At 33.1% G+C, this 26,020-nt stretch overlaps 1 pseudogene across 1 annotated transcript in view; it reads right to left on the bottom strand.

Annotated features, from left to right (window-relative positions):
* Positions 1-1,134: 1,134 nt before the first annotated feature.
* The window catches only part of LOC101707801 (adenosine deaminase domain-containing protein 1-like), a 42,950-nt pseudogene continuing 18,064 nt past the window's right edge, over positions 1,135-26,020 (bottom strand). Inside the window, exons 7-12 of the transcript XR_015447935.1 lie at positions 23,571-23,694; positions 21,497-21,667; positions 20,320-20,548; positions 13,784-14,021; positions 11,049-11,181; positions 1,135-1,292 (exon numbers count right to left, since the gene is read on the bottom strand). The product of XR_015447935.1 is annotated as an adenosine deaminase domain-containing protein 1-like (transcript). The remainder of the gene's footprint in view (positions 1,293-11,048; positions 11,182-13,783; positions 14,022-20,319; positions 20,549-21,496; positions 21,668-23,570; positions 23,695-26,020) is intronic.

Below are 26,020 nucleotides of genomic sequence, written 5' to 3'. Positions count from 1 at the left end.
CATATATTTTATCCTTTTAAATTTACAAAACGTGGCCACTTCACATGGTTCATCCTAATATTTTAAGTACTATATAGAGTCTAGACCACTAAAAGACATAAGTATGTCTTTCCAGAAAAACTTTGCCATTCATTAACTAAACTCTACTACGGTATACTTTTAGAACAGACAGCAAAGCAAGCTACACCAATTTTATCAGATTATAATAGTTTACATTGGATAGCATAAAACTCATAAATTTGGTACAGATGCAAGCTAAGAGTGCAAACCCTGGAAACCAGTAAGGTTCAATATATCTCTGATAGAATGGCAAGGAATATGGTAAAGAAGCTAAAGTAGCTAAAATATGGGGTAAACTCATAATTTAATTAATGATATATATCTTAACTGAAGAGTAAACTTTCCTTTTTAGGTAACTGCTGGATAAACAAATATCAATATGAAGTTAAAGTTTTATTTACCTATAAATTAGAAATCCTCATTAATCTAAATTATGAAGAACTAAGCAGCATTTAGTACAAGTAGATCATGTAGGATTGATGACAGTGGGCAATCTTATTTAAAACATATATGAATTTCTTCTATTAATTATACCAAATGACTTACCTAATATGGTTTTAACATTTTTCTGTGTTTGTATGTACAGTTTGCAATCATGAACTTGATTTGAGAATCTTTCACCTACTGTATTACTATTATCTAGCATAGTGAGTGGAACAAACTAAGCATTTAAATGCCTGTTGAATAAATGAATACAAATTATTTTTATTCCTGGTTTCTATGTTTAATTAAAAGAAAATTTAAATGATATCAGAAACAATGTTGGCTATTACAGCCATGTGTATTACAAGATTTCAAAGCAAAATCTTGACAAAATGAATTCTCTTTTAAACTGCAAAAGAGTAATGATTTTATGTCTGTGTAAAAATAAGTAAAAATGTGTACACATTGAATCAGGTAATTCTTTTTCAAAAACAAATGAAAAAAATGTTTAAAAATCCCTAATGTTTCAATGTAAGTTGGCATGAAGATGTACTAATTTTTAGCAATACTCAAGACAATGCTGGTACAAGACTCTGATTTTGAAAGTTGAAAACTTCCAATATTTTAAAAACATTTTTACCAGTCAAAACACACAAAAAATAAAAGATTTTTAATATGACAAGGAATTGTCTAATTCACATATTAAATTGCTCTATATCGGGAGATTTCACAATCCAGGAGCCATAGCCATGTTGCTGTAAGTAGGATTTCAATAAAGTTTTAGCTTCTTGATAGGAGCCAGACATATTCTAGAGAGGAAAAAAAATCAAATCATATCAAATCAGTAGAATTTGACCTCTAAATAGTAAGTAGCCCTAATATTGTTTATTTAACCTTACATTTTAAAAATTAATGAAAAAATTTTGGATTTCCTACTTTTTTAATATTTAAAGCTAAAAAATGTTCTTCCCTACACTCTAAAAGGCAATTTTGCTTATTTAACATTTGTAACCAAAAGAGCAAATATATAATTCATTACCAAAAAAATGTGAAAAATCAAAAAAAATAAAAAGTACCTATAATCCCAAAACCTAGGTAGCCATCATTAATATTGTTTCATGTTCACAAATTAACATAGATTTTATAAAATAACATATGGCTTCTTAAGGTAGCTTTACTGATGTATAATTAACATACCATAAAATTCACCCAATGTAAGTCTATAGTTTGTAAAACAAATCCATTACTTCTAACAAGCTCCATTATGCCCACCTGCAGTCAATCTGTTTTCATGTCCTTGAACCTAGCTCCAACAACTACAAATCTACTTTCTCTCTCTAGTTTTAAAGTTTCAGATAAACCAATTAATACAATACGTACTCTGTTGTGTCAGGCTTCTTTCACTTAGTATACAAAGTATGATAGAAAACATGATGACTATTTAAATAGAAATAACATTTTTACAGTAAAAGACACACTGTCATTAAGCTATGAACACACATCTCATTGTTCTTGGCACATCCTGAAGCAGTTCTGGAAGCCTTCTTCTGGGTCTTTTTTGTGGCTGCTCAATGTTCCCAACTGATTCATAATGTTTATGACAATTTCTGTTGAATAAAATATCACAGTGTATCCTCATCCACTTCATCCACCAGATCTGGCACTGTACAATTTCTAGTTCTTCCTTCACCAAAGTCAAAATAACCATGAAAAGTAAAGCTTCAAACTGATTTAGGACATTCGGGTAGCCACTACAGTGCAACCAAAGGTAGTTATGAAAGACCAATTCCAGAGCTACTTCAGAAAGGGGCAAGAACAATGAAATAAATGTGTTTTGAAGTGAATGGGTACCTGAGGGGGGTAATCGTAATGTATCTTTTACTGCAATGTCTTTTAAAAACCTCCACGCATGTTTTCCAACTTACTCACGTTGCTTTATGGATCAGTAGTTTGTTCCCAATTATTATTGATTAATATTTAATTTATGGGTATATATCACAGCTTGTTCAAGGATTTACCAGGTTATGAACATATACATATATTTCCAGTTTTTGACTTATGATAATGATGCCACAAACATTCAGATATGAGTCTGTGTGTACACATTTTTGTTTTCCACAAATCCCAGTGGTAGTGTTAGACCACATGCTGTTTCTATGTTTACCTTTGTAAATAAACACATCAAATTGTTTTCCACTGGAAATGTAACAGGGATCCAGTTTCTTTATAAACTCAATAATACCTGGTATGGTCAACCCTTAGGATTTCAGTAGGTATATTGCCACCTCATTGTGGTTTAATTTCTCATCTTCCTAAAGACTAAATAGGACTGGGCATCTTTAATGTGTTCATTGAACAGTTGTATATATTCTTTGCCTCTTCTAAAAATTTGTTTCCTTGTCCTATTACTGATATTTTAAGGTCTACATATTCTGGATCCAAGTCCTTTGTCAAATATGTGGTTTGCAAGAATCTTCTTCCAGTCTGTAGTCTGTATTTTCATTTTGTTAATGATGACTTTTGAAAAGCAAGTTTTACATTTTAGTGCCAAATGGTCAATTTCTTTCCTTTATGGATTATGCTTTTGATTTCACATCTAAGAAATCTTTCCTTAAAAATGTATATATTTTCTAGCAATTTATTTGGAACTTTTATTTCTTATAGTTAAATCTAAGATCCATTTAAATTTAATCTCTGGGTGTGATCAACATAAGGATCTAACTTTGTTTTCTTTGTTGTTGTTGCTGTATTTACCCATGAATATGACTCTGATATGATGTAGGTCTAGTTTCAGTTTGTCCCCCAAAGCCTCATGTACTGGAATCTTCACTGTCAGTGTGGGAATGTTAAATAGTAGAATCTTTATGAGGTGGAGCCTACTGAGAAGCCACTGCTTGCAGAAAGAGCTTATATCACTCTCATGGAACTCTGGTTAGTTCTCAGGAGAAGGCTGTCATGAAAAAATAAAGCTTGGTTTCCTGTCTTGCCGTTCGATATTTGTCTCTGTTTCTGTCTCCTTTCTCAAATGCACTCTGTCTGGTGTGATACAGCTAATGGAGCCCTCATCAGAGTCAGCATTATGCTGTTTTGAAATTTCAGCTTTCAAAGTGTGAGCTCAAGAAACCTCTATAAAATACTGAGCCTCAGTTATTTTCTTACAGTAAGGGAAAATGGACTAATATAGCAGTTTTAGTACTGTTTGTTGAGAAGGGTATTCTTTTTTTCCATGAAATTATGTTGACACCTTTGTATAAAATCAATTGACCATGTGTTTGTGGCGGTATTTTCATTCTATGGATCTACATGCTTATTACTATATCAATACATTGTCTTACTGTTGCTTTAGCCAGCCATAGCTCATTTTATTGTGCTATAATATATTGAGCTTCCCAGATATTATATGTTTTTACAAATCAAAGGTCTGCAGTAGTCCTCTATCGAGCAAGTCTGTTGACACATTTTTCCAACAGCATGTACTCACTTCATATCTCTGTACCACATTTGTTAACTCTTACAACAGTTTAAACTTTTTCATTATATCTGTTAATACTGATCTATGCTCTTTGATATTACTATTGTAGTTGTTTTGAGGCACTAAAACTATACAATAAAAGATTGTGAATTTAATTGATAAATGCTGTGTGTTTTGACTGTTCCACTGACTGGCTATTTCCACATCTTTCTGCTTTTCCTTGGGCCTCACTATTCCCTGAGACACAACAATACTGAAATCAGGCCAATACATAACCCTATGACTGCCTCTAAGTCTTCAAGTGAAAGGAAGGGTCATACATCTCTCATGAAGTCAACAGCTAGAAATCATTAAGCTTAGCGAGGAAAACATGAAAAGCTCAGATAGGCCTGACAGTCATGTTGTATATGCAAAACAAAAGTACTTGAGGAACTGCTCCAGTGAACACATGAATGAAAAGGAAAGCAAAACTATCTTACTGCTGGAGTAGAGAAAATTTTAGTAGTATGGATGAAAACCCAAACCAGTCACACCATTTCCTTAAACCAAGCTTACTCCAGAGCAAGGCCCTAACTCTATGAAGGGTGAAAACCTTTTCTCTTTAGAGAATGAGGAAGCTACAGCAGAAAACTTGAAACTAGAAGTTGGTTCATGAAATTTACTCTGTAACACTGAAGTACAACGTGAAGTACCATGTACAGGTATAGAAGCTGCAACAAATTATCCAGAAAATCTAGCTAGGATAATTGGTCAATGTGACTACACTAAGCAACAGATTTCTAACATAAATGAAATCATCTTATACTGTAAGAAGGTGCCATCTAGAACTGGAAGTAGGGAAGTCAGTGACTGAATTCAAAGACAGGCTGACTTCTGTTAGAGACTGAATGCAACTATGTAAGTCGAAGCCAATGCTCATTTATCAATCTGAAAATCCAATGGTCTTTAAGAATTATACTAAATGTAGTCTGCTCATGATTTGTAACTAGAACGACAAAGTCTGCATTATAGTACATCCGTTTACAACATGGTTTAATGAAGATTTTAAGCCACGTTCAGATCTCTGACTCATAAAAAAAGATTTCTTTTAAAATATTACTGCTCACTCTCAACCCACTTGATCACCCAAGAATTCTGATGGTGATGCAAAATGAATGTTGTTTTTATGCTGCCTACATAACATCTATTCTGCAGTCCATGCAAAAAAGAGTAATTTCAACTTTTAAGTCTTATTGTTTAAGAAACAGTTAATGGTAACAGGTAATGGGGGAAAAAATAAGAACTAAGATACATCAGGTTCAGGTACAAGCACCCAATGATAAATGTAAATGTATTGTATACCTAAAATGTACCAATAAATATATGAAAAAAAAAAGAAACAGTTAATGAGGCTTCCATAGATGGGGATTCCTGATAGACCTGGGAAAAGTACATTTAAAACCTTCAGAAAAGGATTAACAGTTCTATATGTCATTAAGAACATTTGGGATTCATGAGAGGAGGTCAAAAAACAACATTAAAAGGATTTCACATATGCAAATCAATAAAAGTAATACAAGACAAAAACCACATCATCATCTCAATGACAAAGGAAAAGCATTTGACAAAGTTCAACACTTATTCATAATAAAAACCCTACAGATAATGGAATAGAAGGTCTTTATCACAATCTGATAAAAGCCATTTATGACAAACCAACATTGTACTAAATGGTCAAGAACTGAAAGCTTTCACTCTAAAATCAGGAACAAGACTAGGATGTCCACTATCACCACTCCTGTTCAATGTAGTTCTAGAAACACTAGCCAGAGCAATTATACAAGAGAAAGAAATGAAAAGAATAAGGACAGGAAAGAAAGAAGTTTAATTATCATTATTTCAGATGACACGATACTCTACATAAAAGACACCAAAAACACCTAGATTTAATAATCAAATTCAGTAGCATAGCGGGATACAAAGTCAATACTCAAAAATCAATAGAATTCTTGTATATTAATAACAAACTCACTGAAAGGGAAATTAGGGAAACAACACCTTTCACAACAGCATCAAGAATAATGAAAGACTTACCTACCAACCTGATGGAGGAAGTAAAAGACCTTTACATTGAAAACTATAATACTCTAAAAAAGATCACAGAGGATATCAGAAAATGGAAAGATATCCCTTATTCTTGATAGGCAGAACCAATATAGTGAAAATGGTCATACTTCCAAAACTGTTATATAGATTCAATGTAATTCCAATCAAAATATCAAAAGCATACCTCACAGAACTAGAGAAAACAATCCTACAATTCATTAGCAACCAGAGGAGACCTAGAAGAACAAAAGCAATTCTGGACAACAGAGACAAAGGCAGGGGGCATCACAATCCTTGACTTGAAATTATACTACAGAGCTACTGTGATAAAAACACCATTTTACTGGCAGAAAAAAACCAAACCAAACCAAACAGAACAAAACAAAAAAAAACAGATCTGAGGATCAATGCAACAGATTAGAAGATGCAGAAACAACAAACACACGTAGCCACCTTACCTTTGAAAAGGGACAAAACACCTTCACTGAAGAAAGAGCCTCTTTAATCAATGGTGCTGAGAAAACTGGCTTTCCACACACCAAAAATTAAACCCAAACCCGTATCTCTCACCATGCACTAAATTAAAATTGAAATAGATCAAAGATCTAAATATTAAAACAGAAACACTTAATCTGCTGGAAGATAGACTATGTACAACTCTTGAAGAGATGGTTATAGGCAAAGACTTTATGAACAAAACTCCAATGCCACAAGAAATATTACAAAGAATCAACAACCAGGATATCATATCAAAAAGCTTTTGCAAAGCAAAAGAGTGAAGCGAAATCCACAGAATGGGAAAAAATTTCACCAGCTATTCCTTAGACAAAGGACTAATACATAAAGAATATACAATAGAATATATAAAGAACTCAAAAAAATCAGACACCCCAAATTTAAACACCCAATTCGAAAATGGGCATCTGAAATGAACAGACATTTCTCAGATAAAGAAGTACAAATAGCAAAGAAATATATAAAATAATATTCAACATCACTGGTCATTCAAGAAATCCAAATTAAAACAACACTGAGATTCCATCTCACTCCAGAAAGAATGGCTATCATCAAGAAATCAACCAATAACAAATGCTGGTGAGGCTGTGGGGAAAAAGAAACACTTCTCCCCTGTTGGTGGGAGTATAAACTGGTAAACCACTATGGAAAGCAGTATGGAGATTCCTCAAAAAACTAAAACAAGAGGCTCTATTTGACCCAGCTGTTCCCCTTCTTGGTATCTTCCCCAAAGAGTTCAAAGCACCACACACAGCACAATTTGTAACAGCTAAATCTTGGAAAGATGTCTATCAACAGATGAATGAGTAAAGAAAGTGTGGTTCTTATATGCAACGGAGTACCACTCTGCCATAAAGAAGGATAAACTTGAGACAGTTTTAGGCAAACGAATACACATTGAGACCATACTTTAAAGTGACATAAATTGTACACGTATGTTTAAACATCACATTGTTTCTCTTGTGTGAGAAACCAAAAATGCAAATAAAGACCAAAATGGATGACAGATATTGGGAAGTAGGAAGAAAATGTTCACATGAGAAAGGAAGGAAGGAAAAAGGAAAAAAAGAGAATGGAAGGGAAAAACATGGAAACAAAGCTTTTGTAAATAAGGAGAGAACCAGGATTTAAGAGGGAGGGGAATGGGAAAAAAGAAGAATTGAGATATATTGTGTACAGGTACAAATTCCCTATGATGAATGTGATCATTATGAATATCAAAAGAGTACCAATAAAATTAATTTTTTTAAAAAAGGAGTTTGGAAGAAGTTGATTCTAACACACATGGATGATTTTGAGGGTTCTAGATTTCCTCAAAGTAATTGCACATGTGGCAGAAACAGCGAGAGAACTAGAATTACAAGTACAGCCTGAAAATGTGGATAAATTCCCATAATCTTTTGAGAAAAAAACAATCTTATGATAAAACTAATACTCATGGATGATTTTGAGGACTCAAGACTTCTCTGAACAAAGTAACTGTAGATGTGGTAGAAATAGCAAAAGTAGTAGAATTAGAAGGGAAGCCTTAGAATGTGAATGAATTGCTAGAATCTTACAAAACTGGATGACAAGTTGCTCTTATGGATAAGCAAAAAAACATTAAGTTATGTACTTTGGTGATTTTGAAGAGGTGATCTGCTATACACTTACAATAGACTAGTGTAAACCTAGCCTTCCTTTATATGCACCGAGAAACCAAAAATTTTGTGAGACTCACTTTATTGTAATAGTCTGGAAACAAACCTGTGATACTGCCAAGGTGTACGTGTAGTTTTGAAATTAAGTTAAGTATTCCAACTTTTGCTCTTTTTCAAAATTTTTCTTCTGTTATTTCAGATAATCACATCAATTTTATAATTGTTTCATTAATCTCTACACAAAAACTTGTAGAGATTTTGACTTTTGTACTGAAGCTATAATTTCAAAAGAACTGGTATCCTAATAATACTGTATTTTCCAAACCATAATATGGTACAGCCCCCCCTTTATTGAGGTTCTCTTTAATTTCTTTCAGCACTGTTTTTATCATTTCCTGTGTACAGGTTTTACAGTTCTTTTGTTAATGTATTCCTCTCTGTGTGTATGTGTATTTGAGATTGTATGCCTGAAACAATTTTAGTTTTGGAATGTCCATTCCTAGGATACAGGTACACAATTTATTTTTTATCCTATTCTACTGTGACTTTGCTACATTCAAATATGATCTAGTTGCCTGTTTTTGGTAGATTCCAAGGGATATTTTGCCTATAAAATTATATCATTTGAGAATAAGGAAAATATTTCTCCTCCCTTTCTGGTATGGATACATTTTTGCCCCTTTTTCTTGCTAGAATGAACACAATAATGTATACAAGTGGTGAGAGCCAACATTCTTGACTTCTTCCATAACCTTGGGTGAGGGGAAAAGAGTATTCAGTCCTTTATTATTAAGTATATCAACTGTAGGTTCTCTGTTGATGGGCTTATGAAACTGAAGAAGTTCACTTCTATTATTTGTTCAACATTTATATCGTGAATGGGGGTCAGATTCTGTCAAATACATTTTGTATATATTTTAAGATAATTATATGAGTTCTGAACTTGAATTTATCCCTCTAGTTCCTTATACCAAATAATTTTCTAAGGTCAAATCAACCTTATGTTCTCAGATTAAACTTCTTTGGAAATGGAGTATAATCTTTTTTTGTATTTGTGTGTTCCTGGATATGGTTTGTCCAATCTTGTTAAGAATTTTCACATTCATTTTCGTGGAAGATACTGATCTGAAGTCTTCATTTCTTGTGATGATTTTGTCTAGTTTTGATAACAGGGTAATGTTGGCCTTCTAATGAGTTGAAAGAGCTTCTTATTTGTACTATGTTTGTTTATGTTTGATAGAATTAATCATGAAGCCATATAGGTGCCTGGGATTTTCTTTGGGGAAATAATTTTCATAGTTTAATCTCTCTAATTGATTAAGTTCTACTTGGATAGTCTATTTTTGAGTCAGGTTTTGTAATTTATGTCTTTCTACAAAACACCAATTTAACTGGTTTAATGTATTGACAAAAGGTTGTGCTACAATTATTTTAGCTTCTTAAAGGTCTGGAGTGAGGACTCTTTCTCATTCTAGATTTTGATCATTTTTACCTCATTTTTTCCTTGCTTAGTCTAGATTGTTAGGAATCAAGTTTGTTGACTTTTTGAAGTGAGGTAACTTTTGATTTCATTGATTTTTTTCTAAAATTGTTTTGAGAAAAGATCTTGCTTTGTAGCTCAGGCTGGCGTTGCACTCACTATTTACTTAGTGTTGATCTTCCAGCCTCTCCCTCCTGAGTGCTGGAATTACAGATGTCACCATACCCTGCATCTTGTCCAGTTATATACTTATCCACATATTATTAAGTATAAAAGTTTACTTAGATCATTTTTGGTTTTGGTGTCATAAAGGGGTTGAAATGCTCTATAATAAAGTTTTTTTTGGTACCGGGGATAGAACTTGACTTGGGTCCTTGCGCTTGCACATCAGGCGGCAAAACCACTGAGCTAAATCCCCGGCCTATAATAAAGGTTTTAATACTTAAAAATGTACATATATATATATAAATAAATATATATATATATATATAAACACCTATAGTTAATATAACCGTTTTATAGCTTGGAATTAAGGTTTGAACTTTAAGATGGCAGTAGAACTAAATGACTTTCATAAAATGTTATATTATTAAAATTACTTTATAAAAAATTTCTATTTAATATTCAGTAACAACATTAAGTTTGTGCATGTCTTATTTAATAAAAAGATTGAAAACATATAGTATGATCTTAATGTTTTAAAATATATCCATTCAAAAGTCTATATACACAAAAGATGAAATAATATGCTCACATTAAAAGATTATTACCTTTGATTACTATGTGAAATTACTATATATTTTGGGTTGTTGTTGTTTTATGGTGCTAGGGATTGCACCTATGTCTTTATGTCTACCTTCTATTTTTAAAAAATCTTCTAAATTTTCCACTTGAAACATATATTATTTGTATGAAAACACAAATACTTTAAAGAGGGAAAAAAGCTATCTACCCTACCTATTAAGTTAAGTCTAAATTAAATTCTGGAATTAAACTTTTCAACAACTTTAAGATAGGAAAGAACTTACATGGCTATTGTTTTAGGATACTTAATATTCTATGATTTACACAACGTTATACACATAAAAATATTTATAACCATATTGTTTCTCTATGTATGAGAAAAAAGCTTTTCGACAATATTGTCAGAATAAGTATATACCACACAAGATGGTTATTTTAAGCAGCAACACTTATTTATATATTCAATTTCTGGCATTATTCATTTGAAAATTAACTGAACTATTACATGGTAGTATCTTACATTCAGGAACTAGTCCATAAACTTTTGCTATGTAAAATCAACATAAATTACCACTACATTGTCTTTGTTTTTATTTCTATGATCAACTTTGTTCTTTAAGGACCTTACCTTAGCTGCATAATATGTACTTGGTTTAAAGAAATAGTCTCTTTTTGCTTCCTTGGCAAGCAGCTTAAATCTACTTAACATTGCAGCCTTACAAAGCCGACTTGCCATTGACACACCACTTTTAAATGGGGAACTGAAGTAGAAAGGAATGAAACATTCATCAACCATTATTCAATGATTATATTGGCAACTGTAAGGATTAAAATCAAAGACTAAAATATTTGTGCATCTCAATTATGTACCAATACTGAAACTTGTTACATAAAAATCATTCTCAGCATTAATTACCTTCTGAAGCTAATTTATCCTAGTTTGTTATTATAATATTACATCAAAAATTAAAGGCTGACAGTTGGTACGTTTCTCTTTTTTAAAGCAAAATTAATCTACAGTGATATCAATTAATGGAAATACTTTCTGGGATGATAACAATGCAATATACTTTGACAAGGGTGCTGGTTACATGGGTATATACATAAATGAATTTCTCATGCAATGGTACAGTACTTTCTCTGCAACCAAATTTTAATTTAATATGAAAATAACATACATATCTCCTTCACAACTCTCCACATAAATGTACATAGAGATGTACACATAGATGTCTACACAGATCTCTATGTACATGTAGATGTGTATATATATACATTAGATAGGTGTATATGCAATTTGTGTCGTGAATAAAAGTGAGTCCATAGATCATGAAGTGTTTTTTTCTATTTTTGCTACATCTTTTCATTAGTTTTCACAGATTGTAAAAACTTCCCAATCCTTCCTGCTTCCTAGCTTCAAAGCTATTTACAACGGAACATTTCAGATCCACTTGTAAACAGGTATGACTGACTTCCCTTCTTTCAGTACTGGAGATTGAACCTTGTCATTGAGTTACATCTCCAGTCCTTTTAAACATTTTCTTGAGAGAGGGTCTTGCTAAGTCATTACGTTACCCAAGCTAGGCTCCAACTTGTGACCCTTCTACCTCAGCTCCCAGGTGCTGGGATTACAGGTACAGATCACTGGACCTGGCTCCCTTCCCTTGCATTTGTATTTTATTTATTCTTTCATGATGTTTACTTTACTTCCATTATTTATTAACGTAAAATTTAAGGCTGGCTGACTTTCCCATTTGCTTTCTGACAGGTGATATTTTCAACATCTTTGTTTTCTAAATATTCTATAAGTTTACATTTCTCCTTTGAGGTAGAACTCAGAGAACTTTTTACTCCAGGGAAAACAGCTTCTAGCACTCTGACTGTCTATAGTTTCATCTCATCATAACCAAAGAATATTGCTTACATTGCTCCTACTTTTTGGATTTCCTTTGTGGCCCAACAAATAGTCAATTTTTCTCAATTTCTGTTCTTTCTTGAAAACCTAACTGTATTTTATATTTTTATGGTACAGAGTTTTAAATAAATTGATCAAATATATATTTTTTCCAAATGGTTATACCCTTTCTTGTTTTGTCTACTTGAATTACCATCAACTGAAAGAGTGAATTACTGTCTTGCCAGTAGTTTCTATTGCCCCTCATCATCTTTAATTTCTGCTTTATAACTGTTGATAGTATGTAACTTACTGCGTATGTTTTCATACCTGTTCTGGCTTCTTTGAGTTATACCCTTTATACTACTGAAATATTCTTTTCCTTATTGTAATCCTCTTCAGGATCTTGTCTAATATTTAGATTACACCTCTTGTTTTCTTTTCTGTTTGTACTCTCAGAAAATATTTAGTCATAAAAATATTAGTTATTTCACATTTATTAATTTCATCTTTGTTATGCCATTATTTTATGTCTTCAGCAAACAGCTTTTAAATGTCATTTATAGCAAATGTATTTTGTATGTGTGTTGTTGAGTCTGATACATGATCCCAAAGCACAAATAGTGTCGTCATCCTAGTTGAAATAATTATTATTATGCTTGACTGGGTTCACTAAGAAGCAGCTATATGTTGCCTTAATTTAATCCTTCCTGTCCTTTCATTGAGAAAACAATTTAAAAGCATTTAACATTATTCATTACCTCATTATAAATGTGTGTTCACACTAAAAGAAAGGTTTTAGCTTTTATTTGATAATTGGTCATAGAGATATTAGAAAAATGTCTAGAAGGAATAGAGCACTGTGTTAGGAACAAGGCCTTTGGATACAAAATGTCCAGATCAGAGTCAGAGCTATGTCCTTTACTATTTGAGTGACCTTAGGCAATATATCTAATCTACTTTGAGACTCAGTTTACCTGTAAAAGAAAAAACCACCCATAGAACAGGTTTATTGCATAAGAAGGCAGTATAAAGTAACATAATACTTACTTTAAGTAGTTCTTACATTACATTAAGTAGTCTTGGGGAATACACATAAAAATGCAGATTGCCAAGTCCAAATCCCTAGAGATTCAGTTTCAGTAGAAGAAATTGAATTTTTAGAATAAATTATGTAATCCTAATGCTACTGGTCACAAAATGACATCTTGAAAAAACCTGGTTCTGGAGCCAGATTCTGTGGGTTTGAACACTGGTTTCACCACTCACTATGTGACTTCAGTAACTTCTCCAGGCCTGTTTTCTCATCAGAAAAAGAAAGTGTGTGTGATACCTGCAACATAACTTCCAAATCAATTAAGACTACATATTGTTTAAAACTCAGTAGTATCCAAAAAAGAATAAAAATTGTGATTAAAATGCCTTCCTTTGCTTAACGTATAATTTTTAAATAAATCAGTAATTCTTACCTTTCAGTGATTTTCCCATTTAGGCCAGCCACAATCTCCAGAGCAAGGTCCCCTTGTGCCCAGTTCATACTCAGAGATTTATATTCCAAATTCATTTGAAATGGGTATACAGAGGGCACTAAGCTAATATGAGGCCTGTTGACTAAGTAAAACATTGGAAGACTTGACATGAGTGCATCATCAACACACTGCTTTACCGCAATTTCTAAGCCTCTAGTATCACTGCAATTCCCATCACCTAGAAAACACAAAATAAACACTCAAACTCACTTATCAAAAGATAATAATAAAAACAGATAGAAATAAAAATTGGAAACATCCAAATCCCATTTCCCTCTATCCTTTATTCAACCTTCTCTTTCCTTCTTGTATTCTCTTAGCTGCTACTTCCATATTCTTCACAAAAACCAGGACAAGGTAATGACAGAATGCTCATTTTAAAAAGATTCCAGAAAATAATGGGTGATTTTAGTAAGTAAAAGCAAAAGGTCAGTGTTGGCCCAGAAAGAAACTGGGACCTTTTACATGGCTCTACCAGACAGAATTGGCTCGTTCTGTTTGATTTTCTGATGACCACATGAAATCTGCACATAAGGCAGCATGGAAATATGACTGGGAAACCGTTGGTGAAAGTGTATTATTTCCTCACATCTACTGGCCACAAATTCTAAGTGTTGTAGTACCACAGTGTTCAGTTTTCACACACACACAAAAAAGCAATTCTAAGTATGACCGCGACTGGTTAAAATTGTGCCCAACACCAAAAGCTTTGAATTCTCAGTTGCAATTGTTGAAGAAGAGATCTCAAAAAGAGATTACTAATATAAAATAGTGAACTGCAAAGAACTTAAAATAGAATCAGGGAGTGCTCTTTTCTACTTAAAAAAAAATTTTTTTGGAAGCACATCTTTCTTCCTAAGAAGACCAGAAATTCTTATTCTTGCAAAAGTGTGTGTGGGTACATTTATTTATTATTCATGCATTCACTCACTCATTCATTCACACACAAATATATACATATATATATATATACATATATATATATATATAACCATGTGTTTGTATAAACACATTTTACAGATAAAATTTTGTTTCTCCAACAATTGAATTGTTGCGATGGTTATCAGAACTTACACTCATTATGACTGTCCAAGCATTAGAATATCATCCTAAAAGTAGATCACTTGCTTCTGACACATTTTTATAAGCATTCTTTTATTCCAAATCAAGAAAAACTGACAAATGCAGGCTGGAAGGCTAGTCAAATTAAAGATATACTTGGATACAGTAAAATAGTTGGAAAAAAAAGATCGGAGGAATAGTTATTGTATCTCTAATGAACAGAAGGATTCAAATAATGCAATCATTTTATATTGAAATAATGACACTGGTTAATCTTAAGAAATACTAAGAGAATGAAAAACATTTTAAAAGTCAAGCTCTTCATAAGATTCTTTAAACATCAAATTGTTTCACTTAGATGTCTTAATGTGAAGTATAAAAGCTACCTTCATAGAAAAAATCAAATCTATTCATATTGAAAATGTTATTTTTTCACTATGTATAAATGCTTTAATTATTTACTATATCTGGAGTATGACTTTGATTATATCTTGAGGCTAAATCTTGTCCCTGGAGAAATACATCTCTAAACTTATAGAATTGGGAAATTTTAATTTGATTTATTAAAAATGATTTGAAATAACTTTAAGCTGAAAAGTTTAACCTAATCAAAGACTATAGGATACCTGAAAGCAGTTTATAGAGGAAAGATGTATCATAAACAACAGTATAAAGTTATTGATTGGATATGATTTCAAGCTCTGCCAATAAACAAACAGAGTGATTTTGGGCAAGTATTTTATGAATATTCTGATCCTCATATTACTGTTCTGAAAACAAAGGATAAAATTCAATAACAGAACCTCTAAGGTTATCAACTGATTCATAAAAGCTCATGAACTGTGTTTAAAATGGACTCCTTTGCTATGACAGAATTAGCATGTAGCATTCCTCACACTACAGTTATACTTTCAAATCAGTTCAGAAAAGGACTTCGGAATGGAAATACCCATCTTTGGACAAACAGTATTACATATTGAGAGAGAGGAACTGACTTTAAAAAATGTACCTTAGAAAGCTTGAAAGCAAATATAAATCCAATAATTTTCAAGATCCATGTAAAGCAAAATTTTTTTGAAGATTATTCTTGATCACTGTCTATTCTAAGTTCCTTTTTAACATAAATCTAAATCTCATTATATTTTATTACTATTATTATGTTTTTGTCATTCTAGGGATTGAATACAGCGCTGTGTTAGTTACTTTTCTCATTGGTGAGACAAAATATCTGACACTCAAAGTTAAGAGAGGGAAGGTTTATGCGGTTCACAGTTTGTAGAGATTTGAATCCATAATTGGCTGACTCCAAGGCAGGGTGGCATAGTAGACCGGCATCAAAGAGGAGAAACAGTTCATGGAGGGCAGAAGGTAGCAAAGCAAGCAAGCAAGGGACAAGACAAGCCTCTTTCTGTCCATTATATTATATCCAGGCTACTTAGATTAAGGTGGTAACAAACCAATCAGTGCACTGATTGAGTAATCACCCACCCTTAGTCCTAGCACTGTTATGTCCAGCATTGCTCAGTGAATCAATCACACACTAGATTCAGCCACCTCTGAAAAAGCCCCACCTTTGACTGCATGGTGCTGTTAGGGGGCAGCATCTAAACACAAGCCATGACAAGGGCCTAACACACGGTAGACAAGAGCTCTACATGGAGCTACATCTCCAGCCCTGCTATTTTAAATTTTAAAAGGAAAAAGATGACCACTATAAAAATGATTAAATGAACATTTTAAGGATATATACATCATAAAATTTACTTTGGCCAACTTTTCAAAAAGTAAAATAAAGTTTACAATATAATACATGGACTGGGAACGTAGCTCAGTGCTGGACAACTTGCCTACCATGGAAGAGGGCTTGGATTCATTTTTTATCATCATCAAAAAATGAAATAAAATATAATACTTTTTCCATTAATAAATATTCTATTATATTAATACAGGTTTTGAAGACTCAAAATAAGAATTGGAAAAACTTTATAAGACTTAAAAGAAAAGGGGGCTGGGGATTTAGCTCAGTGGTTCTGCCACCTGCCTCACAAGCACAAGGTCCTAAGTTTGCTCCCCAGAACCAAAAAAAAGGGGACAGGATTGTTATCTTCAAAGAATTAGATTTAATCCATATTGTCAGTACAGAATTAAAGGGAAGTAAATTTCAATTTTACATAAAGAAAGCATTTCTAAAGATTTGTAGCTATTTAACTAGTAGAACTCACCAGCTGTCTTTTTTGTGTTATATTTATGTATTTTTATTAGTATTGTTGGCAGTACATCATGTTTACATGACTTGTGTGGAGTTGGTACATGACACATTAGTAGATGCTTTTACATTGGGCCCAGATGATCTTCTATTCAGAGTGGCATAAGAAGTCTACATATTTAGGCAAAAAGTTCTATCATATAACTGCTAAAGTTCAATTAACTCTAAAGATTATTTTAGCTGCCAAAATAATACTCTTAGTGTACAGATACTTTAAGTGGGCATTGCTCAACGTATGATACAACTACTTGTTTCAGAATCACCTGGTGATATTCTTTTAAAAATGTATATTCCTCAGCCTCATAAGTCTTGTACTTCAAATAAAGATTGTAAGATGTGCAGAGATCCATATTTTTCACACTCAAACATATTAAAATGAACTTAGCTAATACCAGACAGATTACCAATAATTAGTATTAGGTGTGTCCTACAAAGATGCCAAGAAAGAGAGCAAAAGCATTTTTTCCAAAGCCAAACTACTTTTATTGCTACTTGGTGCTCTATGTTGCTAGTGGAAGGTGACAATTAAAATGACCAGATTTAATTTTTAAGCTCCTGTTTCAAACCACTAAAGGAAAAGAACACTTGTTTAAGAAAAGTACTATAGAATGGAGTCACATCATACAGATGACAAATTGTAAAATGTCTTTCTTCACAAATATTAAACTCTTGAAGACATAGACATAAGGCAAGGACTTCCTGAATTTAGAAACCCAGTAACACAAGATATAATACCAAGTATCAACAAACAGGATTATATTAAATTAAAAAGCTTCTGTGCAGCAAAAGAAACAATCAACAAAGTGAAGAGATGACCTACAGAATGGGAAAAATATTTTGCCAGTGACTCCTCAGACAGAGGTATAATATCCAGAATATATAAAGAACTCAAAAAAAAGATCTGATCAAAACTGGGCAAACTGAAATGAAGAGACACTTCTCAGCAGTAGAAGTGAACAATAAGTACGTGAAAAAATGTTCAGGATCTGAGGCCACTGGAGAATTACAAATCAAAACAACACTGAGATTCCATCTTACTACAGTCACCATGGATACTATCAAGAATGCAAAAAACAACAAATGCTGGTGAGGTTATGGGGAAAAGGGAACCCTTCTACATTGTTGTAGAACTAGTACAACCACAATGGAAATCGTTATGGACAGTCTGTATAAAACCACTAAAAGTAGAAACTGTATTCGATTCAGGTATATCTCTTTTGGGTATCACCCTGAAAGAGTTAAAGGTATCACGTTACAGTGACACAGTCCCATGTTTATAGCAGCAAACCTCACCTTTGCTAAATCATGGAAGTGGTCTACATGGCCATCAACAGATGAACAAGTGAAGAAAATGGGGTATATATACACAATAGAATACTAACTATTCAGCCACACAGGATAAATTTGAGTCATCTGTAGGAAAATGGATAGATTTTTGAGACAATAATACCAAGTTAAATAAATCAGACAGAAAAAGTTAAATATTGCATGGTTTCTGTAATGTAAGACACACAAAATATAAATGATTTAAAGAGCAAAATAAAAGAGAGATGGTGAGAAAAAAGGAAGTAGATTCTGCAGAGATGGGAACAGTGTGTGGGGAAGGAGAGAGAGGCAAGGCTGGGAAAGAGGAGGAGCAACAATTACCAAGATGCTATATGTATAGCTACCAACTCTCCAGGGTGAATGTAATTATGTTTTGCAAACATATACCAATAAAAAATTTAAACAAACTATAGATGGAGTTACATCATACAAATGACAAACAGTAAAATGTCTTTTCATAAAGTCAAAGAAAGCCTTACTTATCAAAGCTATGATTTTAGAGAAAGCATAGAAAGCATACAGGCATTTATTAAGAACAAAGAAGCCTTTAAAAAGAGAGTCAGAAAAGTTTAAAGTATCTAGAGACGATCCAAACTGGCTAGTAGAAAACATAGTGAACAAGAACTTTGGTAATCAAATTAAGTCTTTTAAAAAATGAGCCAAACAGTGGTTCTTCATTAATAATAGCATTTGGAAAAAGCAGAGAAGGAAACAGTCACTTTTGAGGGTGTATTATAAAATATTTTAAAAGACACAAAAACTGGAAATTAAAAAAGAATACAGAAAAACATATACATCAAATACTTATACTTCCATAAGCAAAACCTAACTATTAACGTAAATAAAAACAAAAAAACCAATCAGGTATGTTTCTACACAAGTCAAATGTGTGCATGGGGCACTAAGATGGGAGGGAGATTCTTCACTGAATATGCCCTTTTGAGTCTTCTGAATTATGACTCAAGTAATATATTGCCCACACAAATAAAATTAGCATAACCTTAGAAAAATAAATAATAACTATTTTCCTTTTTCTAATACCTTGCATGTACATGGAACAGGAGAAATAATACCAATAAAGAGAAATACCGATGAGAGAAATCCCTGAGATTGGTATATTCAGAACAAAGCAAAATAAACAAAAAAATCCAGAACAGCACTAAAAACAAAAATATTACCCAAACAGGGATTTAAAGCTTGTCAATGGATTCATTTCAAAATTAACAATAAGCAAAAAAAGCCAAGTGACAGTAGTAAATTATTTCAACAAGGCCATGTGAAAATTATAGAAATGAGCCCAAAACTGTTAATGAGATAATATCTAGAATACCATCCAAATATAGATCCAGCTTTCTGAAATATCTCCTCTGTCAAAAAAATACGTAAATTAATAATTTATGTATTTATTTTGCATTCTAGTCACTTCTTACTCATTGGGCCACTTAAAAGGAAAAAATTAAGAAAAGAACCAAAATAGACATTTAATACTTTCCATGCTTCAAAGAGGAGTAAATACAATACAATAGAAACTTTTAGATTTAAGAAGTTGAAGGAAGCATCTTCACCCCAAAGAAAGGGACGGGGGAATAGATACTATGCAAACAGAAGTTCAAGACAGCATACACCTAATTCAGTAGAAATATTAATTCTTCACCCTTTGGTAAAATGGCAAGTTTTATCATACTAAGTGTGAAACAAAAAGCTCAACCAAAAAGTGGATTTCTATTTTATCCTCAAAGTTCCATGTATGCAAAAACAAATTTTAACCTGAAAATATGAGAATTTATTGAAAGGGGCCAAGAAGCACTGAGGTTCCACTTACCAACAAGTATACTGCTGATATAAATTGGCTGGAGAAAGTGACTCAGCAGTGCTCCCTGGACACCGAGAACTTCCCACCCTGTCAACTTGTCACTTGTAGACATACTGTTCACTTTATCAACAACGCTGGCGGGACAGTAAACAGGAAGATAAATTTTGCCTCCACAGCCACGTGCAGACTCAGTTCTTCACTGGCTTCAAATGCAGATACAGAATTTGGATTAAGACTACTAGGGAAAGAAGAAAAGGAATTTCTTCTTTTGAAAATTATAACCGACAACACATGTACCCACTACTGTCCTCTACCGTGTTTAATTTCATAGTACAGTATCTATTCAATTCCAGTTAACAGAAACAGATGCAAATACAAAGCAGCATAGAATGGATAGACTGTTTCAAACATTAACACAAAACGGAAAGTAGTCATATTTACATCTCCATTATAGATAATTTCACTATGTTACCACTGTTTATATTTCCCTTAAAAATAAAATGAAAAACTCACTTTTGTCCTTACCATAACTTGTAAATTATTTCCCTCCTCTGTGTGAAAATTTTTAAAACTACAAAATGATGAAATGAAAAAAAGACAAAAACTAGCAGTTTTTATTAAATGTTCACCCCCCCAAAATGTTAAAATAATAAAAACTAAAATTATTTTTCTTGAAAATCTTCTTTAGGAAATATGTCTATTTTTGAAAGTATTATTAGAAAAATTTTAATCAAAATAGTACCCACGGTTCTCTCTGAAAGAGAGAACTTGAAGTGAATTTTACTTTCTTCTTTGTGCATTTACTTCTTTGTCTGCATTGTTTAAATTTTATGCTACATGATACTACTTATTCTTCTAAACAATGAAGTTTTGGTCATAAATATGAATAGTGCATACAGCAATACTTCCATAAAGTTTGTGAAATCTTAAAAGCAGAAAGAAGATTTACAATAGCATAGAAAAGAAAGTGTTATAGTACATGGGATTTTTAACAAGTAGTCACGGATCACGCTGAGTGGAGTGCAAGGGGAAAGGGTCTGTGGTGCCCTATGTGCTACGAACAACAACTTGCAGCTGAAGGGGGAATTTGGATACACATACAGTTTTTGTTCTATTTGGTATAGGGATTCAGAATATGAGCAATGATCAACCTGCTGCCTTTAAAAATAGCTTCCTTAATACTTACAGCTGTGATTTAATCTGGGCTGATCCTTTAGGCAACTGGTTCATATAGAGGTAAATGTTGGTATCTTCTTTCAGAGTAAGAAGATCAGAAGCTGGTTCTGTACAAAATATGGATTTTTCCATCATGATAGGATTTTTGCTATAGAAGAGTAGAAGCTGTCTATAAAAGTACCTAAAATAAATGTTATAATAAAACACATAAAAATGCATCTTAATGGGCAACACACATCCATGTGTCGTGAGCAATGTCTATGTATATATAAAAAATTTTGATATTGATGAGAACTTATAAAATAATACAGGCTTAATGAATAATCAAATCTTTCAAGAAGACCTCAACTGGAGGCCAGTCTCCCCTTAAGATCAGCCTTAAGACACCACTGCTTGACTACTAATCCACTTTTATTTCGCATTTAAGGCTTTGACTATCATACCCTATAAAAGACCCATTTCTCTACTGGCTCATCTCTTCTTCCTCAGGTAGTTGTACTCCCAGCCTCCCAGGGGCAAAGCCAGCTTTTCCCTTAATTTTATGCCTCCTCCCCATCCAAGCAAACAAATTGCCAGTAATACATCAACAATAATCCCATCATTATCAACAGTGGCTCCTGTTTCTTAGTGGCTTTAAAGAAAAAAAAAAACAAGTGCATGGAAGCAATATAATAAACACAAACTGTATTAAGAAGTGAAGCAGATCTGCTGAAAGACTACAACTAATCAATTCAGGGACAAATATGGCTTTGCTCATTTAAAGAAAACATGACTTTAAGATTCATTCTATTCACTCTCATCAACAAAAATATGTAATAAAAATTAAATATCAATATATAAATGTGTCAAACAGTGGAAGAAATAAATATAAAGGAGGTAGCCTTTAAAGAGGTCAAATAATTCTATTAGTACCAAGGAGGATGGGAAGAAAATGAATTGTAGCATGCATACAGACTACTCCAATAACTTTTTTTTTTAGATTTTAGGATTCTTTCCTTATTGTTAGAGATCAGGTAAAATGTCAAAATCTGTTTTCAGGGCTGGGGATTTAGCTCAGTGGTTCTGCCGCCTGCCTCGCAAGCGTAAGGTCCTGAGTTCAATCCCCAGTACCAAAAAAAAATCTGTTTTTAAATGTGCCAACAAAGAAAACATTAACAACAGGGGTCAGGGATTTAGCTCAATGGTTTCGACGACGCCTGGTGCTCAAGCGCAAGGACCCAAGTTCGATCCCTGGTACCAAAAAAGAAGAAAACGTCAACAGCAAAAAGTGGCAATACAGAGATTAAATATAAAGAATAGAGTGGTGATAACCACTGAAGCTGGATGATGAAATTTATTATCCTATTCCCAGATGCATTTGAAAATTTCCATAAGAAGAAGTATGACAAAAAGTAAGCTCAAAGCAACTGGATATTGTAGGAGATAACATTCACTTCCCACAGTTTATATTTTCATAAGGAGGGACTGCCAATGACTGCCAAAGAGTAACAATCCTATTTTTTTCCCTTGACTGCTACTAATTCTTCTTGCAAAAAGCAGAGTGATAGATGAGTTTGGAGAAAGTAACTAGGCATGCTTACCTCAGCCCTTTTTTTTTTTCTCTTTGATATCTGTCAGACTGAAGAATACCTTATTGACACTCTGCTGTATGACAAACCATACCCATGGACATCACAAATGGAAACGTCAGTTTCTAATGCTGTCTTTGAATAATTATATCTAATTCAGAGGTGAAAAATGATCAAGCTTACTTGGTGCAAATCTAAAGCTATATTTTCCAATAACTTCAGCCAGTAAAAAAAGAGATGGTATCTCTATCTTGAATAAAACTGTAAGACTCTTAGAACTTACTTTATAAGCACTTAATAATGGAAGGTGTTAATATTGACACACTAGACACTTAAGTTACTACTATGTTTCCAAAGGTAACATGAAGATAATTGGATGAACTGGACAAGTAAGAGACTGTGATAACCTTGGTTCAAGGAACAGTAAAATTCCATTGATAAATCAAACCATTCATATGTGGACTTTGGACTGGAAACATTACTTTTTGATGGCATTAAATGCACTCGTTACCCTACCTAAGGAGAGATCTTCTTGCTGTAACAACACCTTGAGTGTCATGTAACACTCTCCCATGTGGCTGGATGCACTGGCTGCAATTGTATTCACCTGTGCCTACAGCTACAACTTCATGATGGCCAGCTGGAAAAAAAGAAAAAAAAAGAGGTAAGCAGTAGCAAGCTATTGTAACCCTCTTTCTTATATTCTAATCCCACTATCCCATCATTTTCAATTGGGTAACATGTATTGACCAAAGAGATGGATATATAATTCCACAATTTCAAAAAGATTATTTCAAGATCAAATTTTTCAAAAGCAATATCTTGGGTTGGGTATTTAGCTCAGTGGCTCCACCACCTGCCCCGCAAGCGCAAGGACCTGAGTTCGATCCCTGGTACCAAAAACAAAAAAGTAGTATCTCAATGAGAAAGGCAAGCTGTCTTTTACATTGGTGCTTTGTTTAATTTTTAGCACAATCAACAGAATCACCATATATCCTTGGCTTTTAAATACACAACTATTTCTTACACATTTAGATTTATCTGACCTTCTAAGAGATTTCATTAAGACATGCCCTCATGAAGCTTCTAGCAGGAAAGACAGAAAAAAGACTAAACAGCTGGGAGTGGTGGTGCACACCTTTCATCCCAATACATGGGAAGCTGAGGCAGGAGGATTGCTGTGAGTTTGAGGCCAGGCAGGGATACATAGTGAGTTCAACGGAACCCTAAACTACATAGGGAGAACCTGTCTCAAAAAGCAAAAAAAAAAAAAGAAAAAAACACTAAATAAACCATACATGCTTCTAAGTGCTTCGAAAAAAACAATTATGAAGATGTGAAGAATGCAAACAGGTTACTTCACGCACATTAGTTTCAGAATTTTTTCCAAATTAGCTGAAAGTCTCAGTGTGAAGAATAAGCAGCGTTAAGAATTTAGCTGCAGTGTGCAGAGTGAGCAGCATGAGAAGTAAGGGAAAAGGTGTTCCAAGTAAAAAGAAACAGCAGAAGCACAGCAGAAAAACCAGTATAACTGCTGCAGTGAGTGGAATGAAAGAAATGTTTTTAGATAAGGTTAAAGAACATGTACATTCTATTATGCTCTAATATATATTCTAATATATAATTATATATAATAACATGTGATTATATATTAACACACACACACATATATATATATAGAGAGAGAGAGAGAGAGAGAGAGACAGAGAGACAGAGAAAGAGAGGAGTTTGTGGATTTTTACCAAGCACTATGGGAAAACTATCGTAAGTAAGGGAGTAAAAACCACCTGGCATTACATTTCACAATCAGTCCTTTCTTTATAGCAAAGAAAAATAACTGCAAAATGAAAAAATAAGCAATAGAATGGGAGATATTCATCTGCAAACTCTATATCTAATAAGAGTTTAATATCCAACAACTTACTACTGTAAGAAAGATTAAAAATGGGCAAAGGGTATAAAAAGATGTTCACCATCACTCATCATTAGACAACTGTAAATCAAAACCACACTACAGTATCCTCACATTTGTCATAAGATGCTATCATCAAAAGGTCAAAAGATAAGTTTTCACAAGGCTGTGTATAATAGGCACCTTTATAGATTCTTGGGAAAAAAGTAAATTGGGATAGTTATTATGGATTAACAGTATGGAGATTTTTCAAGAAAATAAAAATGGAACTGCAATCACATTTCTGGGTATACACACAGGGAAATGAAACTAAGATCCTGAAGAGATACCTGAAATCATGTTCACTGCTGCATTATTCACAAAAGCCAAACAACAGAAACCTGTGTTTGTCAATAGATGAATGGATAAGAAACTGTGATATATCCATGGTGGGCCATATCTATAGTCCCAGCTACTCAAGAGGTGGAGGCATGAGGATTACAAGTTTGAGCCTAGCCTGTGAAAATTAATGATGCAGTAAGACTCTATCTCAAAATAAAAAATAAAGTAAGGCCTGAGGATGTAGCTCATTGTGAAGGCCCTAGGTTTAATGCCCAGTACCACAAAACACACACACACACACACACACACACACACACATGTATTATATACACTGATACTTATATATACTGATATATCAGTATATACATATATATCCATTTATATATGCACTCCCACATATATATTCACAAATATCTCACTTTAAATATACTAATATAATAGTATACTCCTCAGACTTTAAAAAGGAAATCTTGCCATTTGCAACAACATGGATAAACATGAATGATGATATGCTAAAGAAATAAGATCAACATAAAATGACAATATTGCATGACCTTACGTATACGCAGAATCTATAAAGAACAAATATAGATTAAAAGAGGGGTTACTAGTGGTTAGGAAGTGGGAAAAATGGAGAGAGGTGGTTAAAGGGTTTAAACTCGCAACTATATGATATGAGTAAGTCCTAGAGACCTGATGTATAGCATGGTGACTAAAGTTAAAAATAATATAC

This window comes from Heterocephalus glaber, unplaced genomic scaffold (genome assembly GCF_053883595.1).
Source record: "Heterocephalus glaber isolate CG9 unplaced genomic scaffold, H.glaber_assembly_v1.0 deba00001781, whole genome shotgun sequence".
Lineage (NCBI taxonomy): Eukaryota > Metazoa > Chordata > Mammalia > Rodentia > Bathyergidae > Heterocephalus > Heterocephalus glaber.
The sequence above is the reverse complement of the archived record's forward strand: the minus strand, read 5'-3'. Positions and strand labels throughout refer to the sequence as shown.